Here is a 14,811-nt window from a genome sequence, read left to right as displayed (position 1 = left end):
CCAATATGCAGCAATGTTCCCATCCTCTTATTTTAATCCATTCAAATACATTACCATTTTGTCAAAAAGCAATTTAGAAAAGCACTGAAGGTCTTCTAATGTCTTTAATGTTATAAACCATCAAGTAAAATAACAGTCTCTGAGAACTTGGCATTACTGATAAAAAAAAAAAAAAGAAATGTAATTCTTTTGGAGTCTAACTCACAAGACAAGTGGTATTACCTTGTTTAACAATGCAGAAACCTGGAATATTAATTAAATTCCCCTCTTTGATTATGGAGAGATAGGATAGGATTTTATCTAGCCACATATACACATGTAAGGAAGGTCCCTTAGTTATTACATATAAACAATAAAATCAGGGATGTAGTTAAGTAGAAGAAACAAAATGACTATTCCCTGGGTTTAGCTTAGTTCCTTTGCTTTTCCCTCCTCTACTACCACTTATTGCATGGCAGACGGAAGAAATTTGGGAGGTGAAAAGGGGAAGGGGGGTTGAATCACACTAATGTTGACAGTCTCTTTGGGAATAGATATATTTTCAAATAAATGTCAAATACAGTTTAGCACATAGTACTTAACCAGAAAGCAATAAAGGATTTCTAACTGTAAGTCTCTAAGAAGCCTCTGAAAGATCCTTTTCTTGATTAGCTTGACCAGAGAGGATTTGCCATAGCATCCCAAAGTGTATCACCCGGGGGAGGAAACTCCCCTTTCTGAAAGAGGAAATGTCCATTCTAGCCAGAGCTTGCAGAAACAGATCTCCTCATGAGAGAAAGTCCCTGAAAAAAATCCCAGAAAAGTTTTCTGCCTATTCCTCCTTCCCCCCTTCCCTAGTCTAGTGATTCAATGTGTTAAGACTAATGTTTTTCTAAAAGACTACAGCAGAAAATCATGGCCTTAAGATATAAAACAATTAGTAAATTCCACTAACCCTCCTATGTGGAAAATAGCTGAGCACTCCAGCGGAACATAAAACCCGAAATTAGAAAAGAACTCCACAAAACCTTTCCCAGTGTCATACATGTTTTCTAAAGGTGCCACTCTTTCTACTGATATGTGTATCTGTGAAAGAATAGGTCCTAGGTTTATGTGGGAAATCTTTTATCATTGTTTTCTTATTATTTGTTCTTGCATTAATTAATTAATCCTCTGTCTGACTAGCAAATATAAACAGAATAGCAGAAGTTGTGAACAATTATTTTGATTTGATACTGTAACGATTGGAATAACGCCACCTGCTGGATACTTACTGTAGAAGAGTTCTGCCCATGAAGGGAAGGTCTTTGAGGGCAAGACCAGGAGTCTTTTCTTCAGGAGTCAGGAAGTGACGCGGACTAGTGGGAGGAGGAAGGAAGAGACTGGCGCTGACTCTGGGTCTTTCCTTTGGACTCTGGTGGAGAGTGGAGCTAGAAATGTGCTCTCCCTTTAATAGCTAGGAATTTAGGCCTTTTTCTCTCTCTTTACCAAATTCTTATTCTCCTTAATAAATGCTTAAAAGTCTAACTCTTGCTAAAGCTTATAATTTATTAGCGACCACTCATTAGATATTTTAGACAGTTTAGCTAGAATTTTAGCCCTTAACAGATGGCTGACCACGAAGAGGAAAGCTAAACCTCAGTCTTCTGATCTTCTGGTTGGTAAGAAATTTCCCCTCCCTCTCCCTTTAACTGCTAAGTACTGGTGCACTGGCTGTGTTTTCCCTTTAAATTTTTTCGAATGGACCTTTTAAACTCCCTAATTACCCTATTTTTGATTTTAGTCTGTTTAACCGGACAAATGGGAGATAAGATCATGTTAATGCTTTGTTTTTGTGGATTTTCTATTTTTCTTTTTATTTTTGTTAAAAGAGCCAGCAACTTACTCACACAAGGAAATATCTCTCCCTCTCCCAACCTTGCTTTTTCAGAGAAACCTGAAGAGATTCCCGCTGCTTTTCCCAGTTCTAACAGTAATTGTTGCTTTAATTTTGCATGCCTGGAGGCAATGACCCACCCTCTAGAAGCTTTTAATCCCCTAGCACCTGGAGGCAAAGTGGGGGAAGAGGAATCCAGGCCTGAGTTCAAAATCAAGTCTGATTCAAATTGCGCTGGTCCCTCCCCTCCTCCCCAGACCCCACCCTCTACTCCTCCCATGGCCAAGCCCATTGCTTCCCCTGCCTAGGAAGTCCAGAGATCTGATGCACATGCTCAACTTTCTCTAACTACATTTGCAGCTTTAGGCTCAGCCCTTCCCCACCCTGGCTGTGCTTCTGAGACAACCTTAGAAAACCCTTTAAATTCCAGATATGCTCGATTTGTTCATAATTTTGCTAACCTGCTTTTGTCTTTAATTAGTAATCTTATAAAGCATTTGTATGGTGGAAAGACTGACAGACAATATAGAGGGGTTAAAGAAGAAAAACTTAAACTGAATAAGAATGACAATCAACATAGTTCAAGACTCTGCCTCTTTTGCCATGGAAGGGTATATATTTTACAGAAATGTAGAAGTAAGCAGCAAGGTATTGATATGAGTATTGGGGATTTTAGATATCAGAATCAAAGGTATTCTGAATTCACTCAGAGTATTAATATCAGTTCAGAGGTTACATAGGATTTCTATGCTATTACATATACATTTTGAAATTAATGGTATGGGTTTATTTTCATAGAGATTTTCATGCTTTTGAGATTGTGTTTTATATTTAGTTTCTAAAACAAGGAGAATATTTGTAAAAGCTTTTTATAGTCATGCGATCAAGTTTATATTTTGTAATACTCTTATTAATATTAAGTTCATATTCATTTAGATTTCCCTAGTTTGAATTTCATTGTCTTTTATTATTCCATGTGTATTTTCTTCTATTCATTCATCTATCTAATTTTGAAACATGGTTTTGATTTCATAATACAATGTTAATTCTAGGAGTATTGTGCTCCCATATTCTGAGTTATTTGTTTTTGCTATTTTTTCTCAACTGATTATTTGATCAAACTCTTTAAAGCATTTCCCTGGCAAATTGTTTGCCATGGCAAGTGTAAATTGATTCTAGAAGTATTATTTTTGATAAGCATATTCCAAAAAAAAAAAAAAAGAGAGAGGAACATTTGTAAAAGTTGTCTTTGAGATTCTGTTGTGCTTTAACTTGTATTTAAATATGTTCTGATTTTTCACAAAAGTAATTGTATACTAAGTGCAAAAAAGGAGTATTATTTGAAATTGTTGCATAATTATATATTGTGTTCTGAGTCAAGATGTATTCACATTTTTTGCAATCATTTATTATCCTCAATTTTTAAATCCATATGAGACTTGGATTATGGGACCTTATCATTTAAGACATTAATTGCCTTTATTCTGAGTTATCAGATGCCAGTTGGCCAAGATGCCATCCAATCACAAGAGGAATACATGCAAAGTGCAGACATTGAACTGTTACATGAGGGGAGACATGCACGAAGTTAAGGTATGGCCGAGGGAACGGCTTTTGACAAATGTTGAGGTTGGATTCTCTTGGTTTAATATTTATTTTATTTTTCCCCACAATATTGTACAGATGGCTGGAAGTATTCATCCCACCCATCTCACTTCTACACCTGGCTTCTATGCTCCCTCCTATATGCCTGATGCCATGGACATCTCAATCCCATGCATCTGATTAAGTCTGACTCAGTTTCTTCCAATATGTTCGGTGGCTTGGACATATATTCCATCCACCTATTTTAAGCCTGGCATACTGTATGAGCAGTACATATTGCTCAAGTGTGGGAATGCTCATATCCCATCATTTCTCTGTTCTTTTATGGTAACCCCCATAATTATCTCAGGTGTCATGATAAATACAGTGTTGAATTTGGCCTTGACACCTGTTACCAATTATATTAGATTTTTTAATTTCTCATAATGGCATGAGGATAATTAGGCAGATGATGCAAAAAGTGATGAAACAAAGATAAAAAAATTATTTTTAATAATTAATATCGCAGCAATTGTCTTCTCAATTACCCTCCATAAGGGGGGGACTATAGTAATATTATAATTTTAAAGAATGGTTCAATTTTTGTTTTATTATATGTTTCATGTGTAACAACTAAGATTCTGAATTCCCTTAGACATGTTTTTGAGAACTTTCATTGTTTGATTTGATTATTGACAAAGCTATTTTAAAGTTGTGTTAAGCTCAATTTTGTAGGAAATTTTCCTGGCTGATTACCAGCATCCACACATCAACCCCTGAAAAGACTTCCATTCCACGACTACACCTAGAGGACATCTGAGAAAAGACTTTCAGAGACTTTAAATGAACAGTTTTGATTTGTTGTTGGTTTTTTTTCTCTTTCTGTTATAATATACACCATCTGTAACATGTATTCTCTGCAGAGGCCCTCCCTTTGCAAGACTAATGTCAAAGCGTCGGTTCATGAGGACAAAAAAAAAAAAAATCGCCCCTCTGAATAAAACTTTCCTCTCTTCCTTTTCTATATTGTTGTTCACATATTATTAGTTAGCAATAGTTATTATATTCTTTTTACTGTTCCGTCAAGGAAACATTTTGTTTCTTGAGGAACAACAGGGGGGACTGTAACGATTGGAATAACGCCACCTGCTGGATACTTACTGTAGAAGAGTTCTGCCCATGAAGGGAAGGTCTTTGAGGGCAAGACCAGGAGTCTTTTCTTCAGGAGTCAGGAAGTGACGCGGACTAGTGGGAGGAGGAAGGAAGAGACTGGCGCTGACTCTGGGTCTTTCCTTTGGACTCTGGTGGAGAGCGGAGCTAGAAATGTGCTCTCCCTTTAATAGCTAGGAATTTAGGCCTTTTTCTCTCTCTTTACCAAATTCTTATTCTCCTTAATAAATGCTTAAAAGTCTAACTCTTGCTAAAGCTTATAATTTATTAGCGACCACTCATTAGATATTTTAGACAGTTTAGCTAGAATTTTAGCCCTTAACAATACAGACCCATAGGATGCCTTAAACCCTTGGTTATCTTGTGGAATGAATCCAATTGTAAAAACTAAGGATTGCCACCCTACCCCCCCCCCCACATATGTATATGTGTATCTATGTCTAGGGATACATACATATATACAAACTTAAATAGATGTAGATGTTTTGCTAATATATTACTGCCATTTTTATTCAATCATCCCACATTTTAGAGAAGAAGAAAAAATCATGTGAGCCAGAGGATTGAGTTCTAGGTTTAGAGTCAGGTAACCAGTGTTGAAATCTAACCTTTGACACTTATTAGTGTGGGGACAAATTTTTAATTGGGGAGTGTTAGCTAAGTGGCTCATTGCAATATTGGGGCAAGGAAGGAGACCGGCAGCCTCCCTCAAAACAGAACAGGATTTATTTTAATAAGAATGAACTTAAAAAAACACACAAATAGGATCAGTAGGATCAAGGGAAAGGAAATAAAATGGGGAAAGGGAAATTATACAACCTGCAAAGATACCACCGCCCAGGAATCAGCTAAGAATATGCAGCAGAACTCCTGTTGTTCCAGCATCCAACTAGAATGCCCAATTCTCCTCCCCCAATCCCAGAAAAACCCCACACAGCCCCAGACAATGGGATGGCCTCTCTGACAGTCATATGACTGCCCTCACTAGGCTTCCAATCATTATAATTTTGCCAGGCCCATGTAGGCGTCGGCCAGTGGTGATGACATGAGGTGCCAGCGCTATGGCAATGACCACAACCAGTGGGTGGAGCACCGTGTAGTTTGTGGAGCCCCAGGCCAGTGCACACCTAGGCATAAAAACCTCAATTAACAATTAATTCTTTACATTAGCTGTGTGCCTCTGGGCAAGTGACTTAACCTCTGTTTACCTCAATTTCCCCATCTTTTAAGTAGGGATAATAATATCACACACTTCCCAGAACTTATTGTGATGACCAAAAGAGATAAAAACTGTAACCTGTGTTGGCCCAGTGCCTGTCACAAAGTAAGTGCTATATATATTCCTCAAGATCCAGTTCTTACTCCAGAACTAATTTGTTTAGTTGTTCTCTCCAATGGTACAGATCTGAGCCGCTCTAAACCTTCTCTTCCTGATTAATTCTCATTTTATCTTTCAGTATATAACTCATAGAACATCTTCCCAATGTTCAGGAGATCTCTTTTTGAAGTAGAACATATTTGGAGAAGAGATATAAACAGAAATAATGTAAATTCAGGTTTTCTATCTATTATATCTTAAACTTGTTACTTCATTGACTCACTACTTTTTGCATACATTCATAAGTTTATAGATTTAGATCTGGGAAGGACTTTTGAGACTAAGCTTTTCATTGGCATATGGAATAACTGAGGCACAGACTGAAGTGACTTATTTAAGTCAAACTGAGAGTAAACACCAGGATCATAAATTAAAACCTTGTTCCTTTGTCTCTAAATGCACTACTTTCACTATTTTATATTTCCATGTCATATACTGTTTGTTCTTATAATACACTTTCCATTTTCCTTTGTTACCTATAAATTTTTATTATTCCAGAAATCTTGAGGTTTCATGATGTTCATAAATATACAGTATCACTAGACACATACTCCAACAAGATAATTGACTGTGTTCTCATTAATGAGGACATTTTTCACTCTTCCAGGCTCACCATGTCACTTAAGTAGACAGGTTGTTTCAACTTTACCTCCAAAACATCTCTCATAAATGTCCCCTTCTTTCTAACTACATGGTCAAATGAGGCCTCATCTTCTATCACCTAGACTCTTACAATGACTTCCTAATTGATGTACATATCTCAAGTCTTTCCCATTTCTTTTTCTTTCTCTCATGTTCCCTCTAATATTATATTTCTAATAAATAGGGCTGATCAGAAACTTGAGTGATTATATATAGTTTATAGGGTAAAATACCCTCTCCACTTATTAGCATTTATAGCCCATCATAATCTATATCAAACTTATTATTCATTCCTCCCTAACCCCATTTTCTATATTTGCATCAAAGTAGTCTACTTGTTGATCCCCATATTTGGCATTCCAACACTTGCTACCAGAACGATTTATAAGCTGGCTAAAAAGATTTCCTCTCTCACCTCTTGCTTTTAAAAATCCTAGCTCCATTGAGATTTGTCTCAGTGGCTATCTCCTATGCAGTCTTTCCTCACCCCTCTAATTGTTGGTGTTGCCCCCACAAAATTACCTTGTATCTGCTGTGTGTGTGTGTATACATATCACATTTACTTATCTATATACCTGGTATTTTTCCAGTAGAATGTAAGATCTCTGAGAGCACAGATTGGTTTCATTTGTGTCTTTTATCTGCTTGCCTAGCACAGTGCCTGCCCATAGTAAGAATTTAATCAGTTTGTTTAATTGACTTGAATACTGTAGATTTTATCTCAGCTGACCATGCCTTCTCATGTACTCTAACTCTTGACTTTGTCATGGAATAATCCTTCATGGAAGACCCAAGTCAATTTACTGAATGTGACTGTCTCAGTCTCTTGAAATATGTGGTTACTGTACAAGTATTTAACATCCCTTGACTTCTCAATATAACTCATATATTATCCATCTTCTTTTTTGTTTGTATATATCCTTTAAGATTTTTTTCCTCTTTCAATTTCCTTCAGATTACCTTGAGAATGAACATACTGCACCCTACTAATACCTAAAACATATCATTGACCTTAAGACCACCTATAATTGTTGTTGTTCCACGATTAAGAGCCTCTATAATTTTTAGCTATATACCTTCAATGAGGAAATATGTTTGATAAAAAGATGAGTTTTGTGGTAGTGAGGAACCAGGAACAATTGAAACCAAAAATTTCCAAATGCTTGATGAATTTAGTTATTTGTCTATCTATAGCACCTATATGAGATGCAGCTATATGTATATTTACATACTAGTAATCAGGCAATTTGGGGGTGCAGTGGGTAGAGCACTGATCCTGAAGTTGGGAAGGCCTGAGTTCAAATCTCACCTCAGAAACTAGTTATGTGACCCTGGGCAAGTCACTTAACCCTAAATGCCTTAAACATCCAGGGCCATCTCCAGTAGTCCTCATGAATATAATGGCTACTGGACCCAGATGGCTCTAAAGGAGAGAGTGAGGTTGGTGACCTTACACAGCCCTCCCTCTCCTAAATCTGATTCCCTGCAAATCATGAAATCGGTTCCGAATGTCATGGTCCTTTTCAAGAAAGACTACAACTAATAATCAGAGGGTTCTGGAAAGACTTTCTGTAGAAGGAGGACAATGAAACGAACCTTTAGGGGGTACTATAAATGATAAAAGAAGAGAGAAGAGGAGGGTAGACTACACAGGGAAGACAATTGCTGCAAAGGAATGTGGGTCAAGTCTTACAATGCCAAGTACAGGGAATTACAAGTAAGCAAATTTAACTCAAATATAAAGCATGTTTGGAGTTGATGTTGGGAGGTAAAGTAATAGCAAATGAATCTGGAAAGATGTAGTGAATTCAAATTGTGAGGAAATTCAAATGCCAAAAAAAGTGCATTCTATCTTTTATTATATAGGTAATAGAGAGCTACTGAAGTTTCTTAAGCAGGAGATGAATGATTAGAAAAGTGGTTTAGGAATATAATTTGGCAGTTGAATAAAAGAAGGAATTGGGATGAAATCATTTGAAAGGAAGAAGATAACTTAGGAAATTAGGAAGTCATTCAGTAGTCTAAGCTATAGATTATATAGGATCTGATTTGGGGAGTATCCATGAGGTTAAAGAGACAGGAACACTTGTCAAACACAATTTGTGGGTAAAGACTGGCAATTGATAAAATCTGAAGGATTAAGTAGAAGGAAGGAGTACTGTAATTATGTTTCTATCTCTTTGTCTCTATCTCTATGTCTCTCTATCTTTGTAATTATATTATATATCTCTATATCTCTAATCTATATTTATGTTTCTAAAGCTATATGTCTATATAGCCACAAATATATATGTCTTCTACTGATTAACGGATTGGACTAGACATACTCTTCCTTTTTTTTTTTTTTTTTTTTTGCAGGGCAATGAGGGTGAAGTGACTTGCCCAGGAACACACAGCTAGTAAGTGTCAAGTGTCTGAGACCAGATTTGAACTCAGGTCCTCCTAAATCCTGGGCCTGTGCCTTTTCCACTGCACCACCTAGCTGCCCCTAGATATACTCTTAAGATATCTTCTTCTAGACATACTCTTAATACATCTTCTTTTAAATCCTATTATGGTTAGAACAAACCAATGCATTGACAAACCACAGGGTGAAATTTGTAATCAGCATTTTCATCTATGTTTCACCAGTGTACATTGTTAGACAAATCTTTTTGTTAAATCCTTGTAGATTTCATTGAAAAAAACAAAACAAAACAAAAGTGTCATATTTTCAAGTTTAAAGTAATTTATTAGCATTAAGTGATCTGCAAATAGCATTTGGAGAATTTAATCACTGAAAAGGATTCCCTCCCCCCACCCCTTTGGCCTTTATGAGGTCATCTTTAATGACACTGGCAAAAATCTTTAGTGAGAATGTTTGCCTATTTTATGTTTTGATTGATGGTAACTCTCAGTGAATCATTGAAAAAATGTCGTATCAGACCAGAAGAAATTTTACAAGGGAAATGGAATCAATGAGTTATAAAACAATGGAGCTAAAATAGCCTCAGAAATAATTTATAATAAATACTTTATTTTGCAGAGATCCTGAAGAATGCCTTAACTAATGTTATACAATTGCTGAGATACTTACATTGCAGAGTGTATAGAGCTTTTTATTATATTTCTCAAAAATGATAGATAGTCCTAAACCATTTTAATATGAGTTTCTTTGTATGTCAATTTTCCTTTCTTGATTTCTTATTAAATTTGCTCCTTTACTTGGAAACTGTTGGGTTTGGTGAGCACATTTCTGGGTTACATAATTTTGACTCTTCCTTTTTCATGACTTCTCATACTCTTTCTATATTCAGTTGGTAGAATAACATTAGGCTGTATTGTGAGAGACATGTTACAAGTATGAATGTCTAAATTCAAATACAGTACAGTGACCAACTGACATCAGCCCAGTTGGTACATTGTGCCTGGAATCATGAAAACCTAAATTCAATTATGGCTTCAGACATTTACTAGCTATATAACCCTGAGGAAGTCACTTAACCTCTATTTGCCTCAATTTACTCATCTGTGAATTGTGAATAAAATAATAACACCTACCTCCCTATTTTTTGCTTCAGATCAAATGAGATGATAGTTATAAAGAATTATCACAGTGCTGGTCACATAGTAAGCACTATATAAATTTTAGTTATTATTTTGGTGATTAGTTTTTCAACTCTAGACTAACCTGGTTCCATAATGACAGCTGCAGTCTTTTTTGTTGTTGTTGCTGTTATTGTTGTTGCCATTTTGATGGGTTCATACTCAAAACTTTTCCACATTGAATCTGCCAAAGTCTGTGATGCATCAATCTATCATTTAACATTCCTCAAGCACTTCTCCTTGGTGATTATTGTTCAAAGAAGGATTTTAGTGAATGGAATCTTTTCATTGTATGTAGCAAATTTATTTTATTGCTAACACATCTTATAGGTATGAGTACTGGGCTTCTCTTAAATACATTAAGAACCCTTTCTTCTGTCTTCTCCAAGAAGAAAGTACTTAAAACAAAATCTCATAAGAATTCCTTCTTTCCTATTTAGGGTCACTTATCTAAGAGTAGCAATGAATAATGATGTCAAGACATTAAATGAAGGCACTATTTTCATCAAGGGACTTTTATAATGGAGTGTAATAGGACAGATTTATTGTTAAAGGTAATTTTGATAGTATGGGAGTGGGTTTAAGATCATTATTATGATAACTTGATATTTCAATTAAAATATCTAGCTTTTAAAACACCATTTTTTCCTTGTAGCATTTAATGTTTCTTTCAAGTTCACCTACTAAAGAATTCAGTGAGGCTATGATGGATTGTATGCAAATCAGTTAAAAAGTTAAAGGTTTTTGCAGGAACCTTTGAACTACAGTATAGTGTAAGATAGCCTTTGAGAGTCTAGTTGAATTTTTATGAGATTTGCCCCCAAAACTTAAAAAGGAAGTTATATCTCTATATAATCGATACTATATTCATTCTCAGTAATGGCTTTCATTCCCTCTGATGATTTATCTAAAGTCACTCCTCTCAGTCAGTACCTATGATACTTTCCTTTCAGGTTATGTTCAGCAAAGTAAGATTAAAGTGTAACCTGAATTTATCACTGATGACATTTTGGTGACTTTGGACCATCAATCCTTCATGATGGTTGGATGTCAGAACAAAGTCATCACAAATTATGCAATGTCATTCCATCTAAAAGAAGAATGTTGAAAGAGCTGATGAAGCATATTGCTCTAAAGTCTGTATCTCTCTAAAGGGGCCATTAAAGGCTACACTTTTGTGTTTTAAAAATTACTGAGATAAAGATCAGTTTAACAAGTAAGAGGATTGTGTGCTGATTTTTCCACATGGTCTAAGTGTAGGTAAAGGTCAAAAAAATTGTTTTTTTTCTATTTTTGGATTTAATTATTTGTCTGGTATTTACTTTCATCATGGTGAAATACCAGTATGCCCTGATGATTAGTAATGATGTCATGTATTCTATCCATTTTCTGCCTGGATATTAATTCACTCAGTTAGTTGAAAAGAAATCACTAATGAACCAAGGTCACAGGTTCAATTCATGCATCATCTTCTTTATCTGGATTTATAATTGTGATTCCAAGATTTGACACTGTGGCTGCGAACTTGGGTATAGACAAAGAAGATTTACACATTAGTTAGACATCATAATAAGGCTAGCTCCTTCCAATTTGTGGGGAGCTATGCTACAAGTATCTCCTCTACAAAAGCTTCCACATACATTTAAAACTGCTAACAGATACCTTCACCCAGTATTTATGTAAACACAATGGCAAATAAAGTTTCTACCACTTATAGGAACGAATATCAAAGGTGCACAAAGTTTCTTTATTCCTAATAATTTGACTTATTTTCAATGTATTTCTACTTTTACCTTTTGTCCTTCAGAAACTTTTGTGACTATGAAGAAGTAAATATATTATTTTTAAAAAAGGGACCTTGGACAAGTCACTTTTTTCCCCAACCCAGGCAATTTTCTTCTCAGCTATCAAAATAATTTTTCTAAAGTAGAGGTCTAATCATGTTGCAACTCCTTCTCCTCAATCAATAAACTCCAGTGGCCCCAATTACCTAAGAAAACAGCTATGAAATCCCTTTTTTGGTTTTTAGCTGTTCACAATCTGGCTCCTTTTTATCTCTTCAGTCTCCTTGTACATTGCTCCCCTCCATATAGCATGTGATACAATGCCACTCTAATTCCTTGCTATGCTTACATATAACACTCCATCTCCTAACTCTGTCTTTTCACACTGGCTGGAATGTCATGGCTGTAATTCTCTCCCTCATCATCTCCGTGTCCTAGTTTTTCTGGGTTCCTTCAAGTCTTACCTCAATTTGCACCTTTTTTGGGAGGCCTTTTCCTTATCCCAATTAATGCTAGTGCCTTCGTCTGAGTTTGTTTCCAATTTAACTTTGTCAATTGATCAACATTCTTTTTTATGCATATTTGTTAACATAGTGTCTCCTTCATTAGATTATGATTTACTTGTGAGTAGTGATGATTTTTGCCTTTCTTTTTATTCCCAGAGCTTGGCAGTGTCCAGTGTTGTTGTTAAGTCATTTTCGGTCATGTCATACTTTGATGACTCCATTTTGGGTTTTCTTGGCAACAGTATTTGACTGGTTTGCCATTTCCTTCTCCAGATCATTTTACAGATGAGGAAACCAAGGAAAACAAGGTTGAATGACTTCCCCAGGGTCAAACAGCTATATGTCTGGCATACAGTAGGCAAGTGATACATGATAACTTTACCTCAGTGGGCTTCAACTCCTTATCTGTAAAATCAGGGGGGGGGTGCTATTAACTCCTTTCCAGCTGTAATTCTATGATACTGTGTTCTATGATTATATGATCCTATTGTTTTCTTGACTTGTCTATAGTGAAATATAATCAAAATAATCAAAATAAGATTAAGGTTTGTTAAGGGCTAAAATTCTAGCTAAACTGTCTAAAATATCTAATGAGTGGTTGCCAATAAATTATAAGCTTTAGCAAGAGTTAGACTTTTAAGCATTTATTAAGGAGAATAAGAATTTGGTAAAGAGAGAGAAAGGCCTAGATTCATCTATCTATTAAAGGGAGAGTGCATTTCTAGCCCCGCTCTCCACCAGTGTCCTCAGGAAAGAGAGCCAGACAGAGTGCTAGTCTCTTCCTTCTTCGTCCCACTAGCCCACGTCACTTCCTGACGCCAAAGAAAAGACTCCTGGTCTTGCCCTCAAAGACCTTCCCTTCATGGGTGGAACTCTTCTACAGTAAATCTCCAGCAGGTGGCGTTATTCCAATCATTACAGGTTAGAAAAGACATTCCTCAACTCCACCCCAACTATATTTGATTATATAAGAACTATCCTGACTTTAAATCTAAAGAACAAATGTACAATTTACTCATATCCTGAAATATACATTTTCATGTAGTATTAGTAAATAAACTTTTAAGAGTCAAATTGCTTATTTGAGGCCATCTTAAGTTCTGTTTTCCTGTTCCCAATGCTGCTTGCCTGAATTTCATTTAAGAAAACTAAAAGCAAGGTCTGGTGGCTAGAATATGTTGAATCAATAGCCCTGAGTTCATAATCTACCTTTGATACTTACTAACAATATGACCAGGGGTAAATTGTTTAATTTCTCAGTATTTCAGGCCACTTCCTGGATTTAGCTACAAAGTCAGAGCTGGCTATAATCTACATTGGTGGAGAGAGTTTCCATGTCAGGTCAGTTATTGCTTCAGTGTTATCAGTAAAACTACATAGCCTTTTTTCTTTTCTTTTCTTTTTTTGAATAGAATTTTATTTTCCAAAATATATGTAAAAACAAATTTTAACATCAATTTTTTAAAAAAATTGTTCCAACTTCTCTTCCTCCTCCATTCCCACCCCACACCCACTAGAACTCAAGCATTTCAAAATAAGTTATACATGAGTAGTCATGGAAAACATTCCCACATTAGCTAGGTTGTGAGAGAAAACAGTCAAAAAACTCCCAAAACTTCAGACTGAGGAATTGTCAAAGAGAAAAAAAAATTTTTAAAAAAATGTGTTTCCAGGGACAGCTAGGTGGTGCAGTGGACAGAGCACCGGCCCTGGAACCAGGAGCACCCGAGCCCAAATCCAGCCCCAGACACCCAACACCCACCAGCCATATAGCCTTTTTTCTAATAAGTGTGAGCCAGTTGATATTTGACCACTGAAAGGAAAGAAAATTCCAGGCCAGCAATTTATTATACAAACTATACTCACAAGCAAAATATAATCGTAGAAAGATATTAGTGTCTTAGAAAAAAGGACAGGAGAAAAGCAAGTAATTTTTTTTTTTTTACTTCTCCAAATTTCAAGTTCTTTAGCTACATATTTAACATGAGGGATAATAATAGTAAAGTGAAAACTTATAGAGCAATCTCATAGAAATTTTCTCTCTATCCTGTTTCATTTCTATTACTCATATACTCTTATAGGTCTGAAAATATTTTCAATCATGTGATCTCAAAATCATACAATGAAAGCAAGCATAAAATACCTATAAGAATCAACACTTTGATTTAAAAAGCCATGATTTAAAATGAATTATCACTAAGGTGTCAATATCTGTCTCCTTTCTACAGATGAAAAGAATAGCTCCACTGGTTCTAGCTTTAAAAAAACAAACAAACAAACAAACAAACAAAAACCTAGCCTAAGCAC

The sequence above is a fragment of the Dromiciops gliroides genome, chromosome 1 (genome assembly GCF_019393635.1).
Source record: "Dromiciops gliroides isolate mDroGli1 chromosome 1, mDroGli1.pri, whole genome shotgun sequence".
In the NCBI taxonomy this organism is placed as follows: domain Eukaryota; kingdom Metazoa; phylum Chordata; class Mammalia; order Microbiotheria; family Microbiotheriidae; genus Dromiciops; species Dromiciops gliroides.
Note: the sequence above shows the minus strand (reverse complement) of the source record.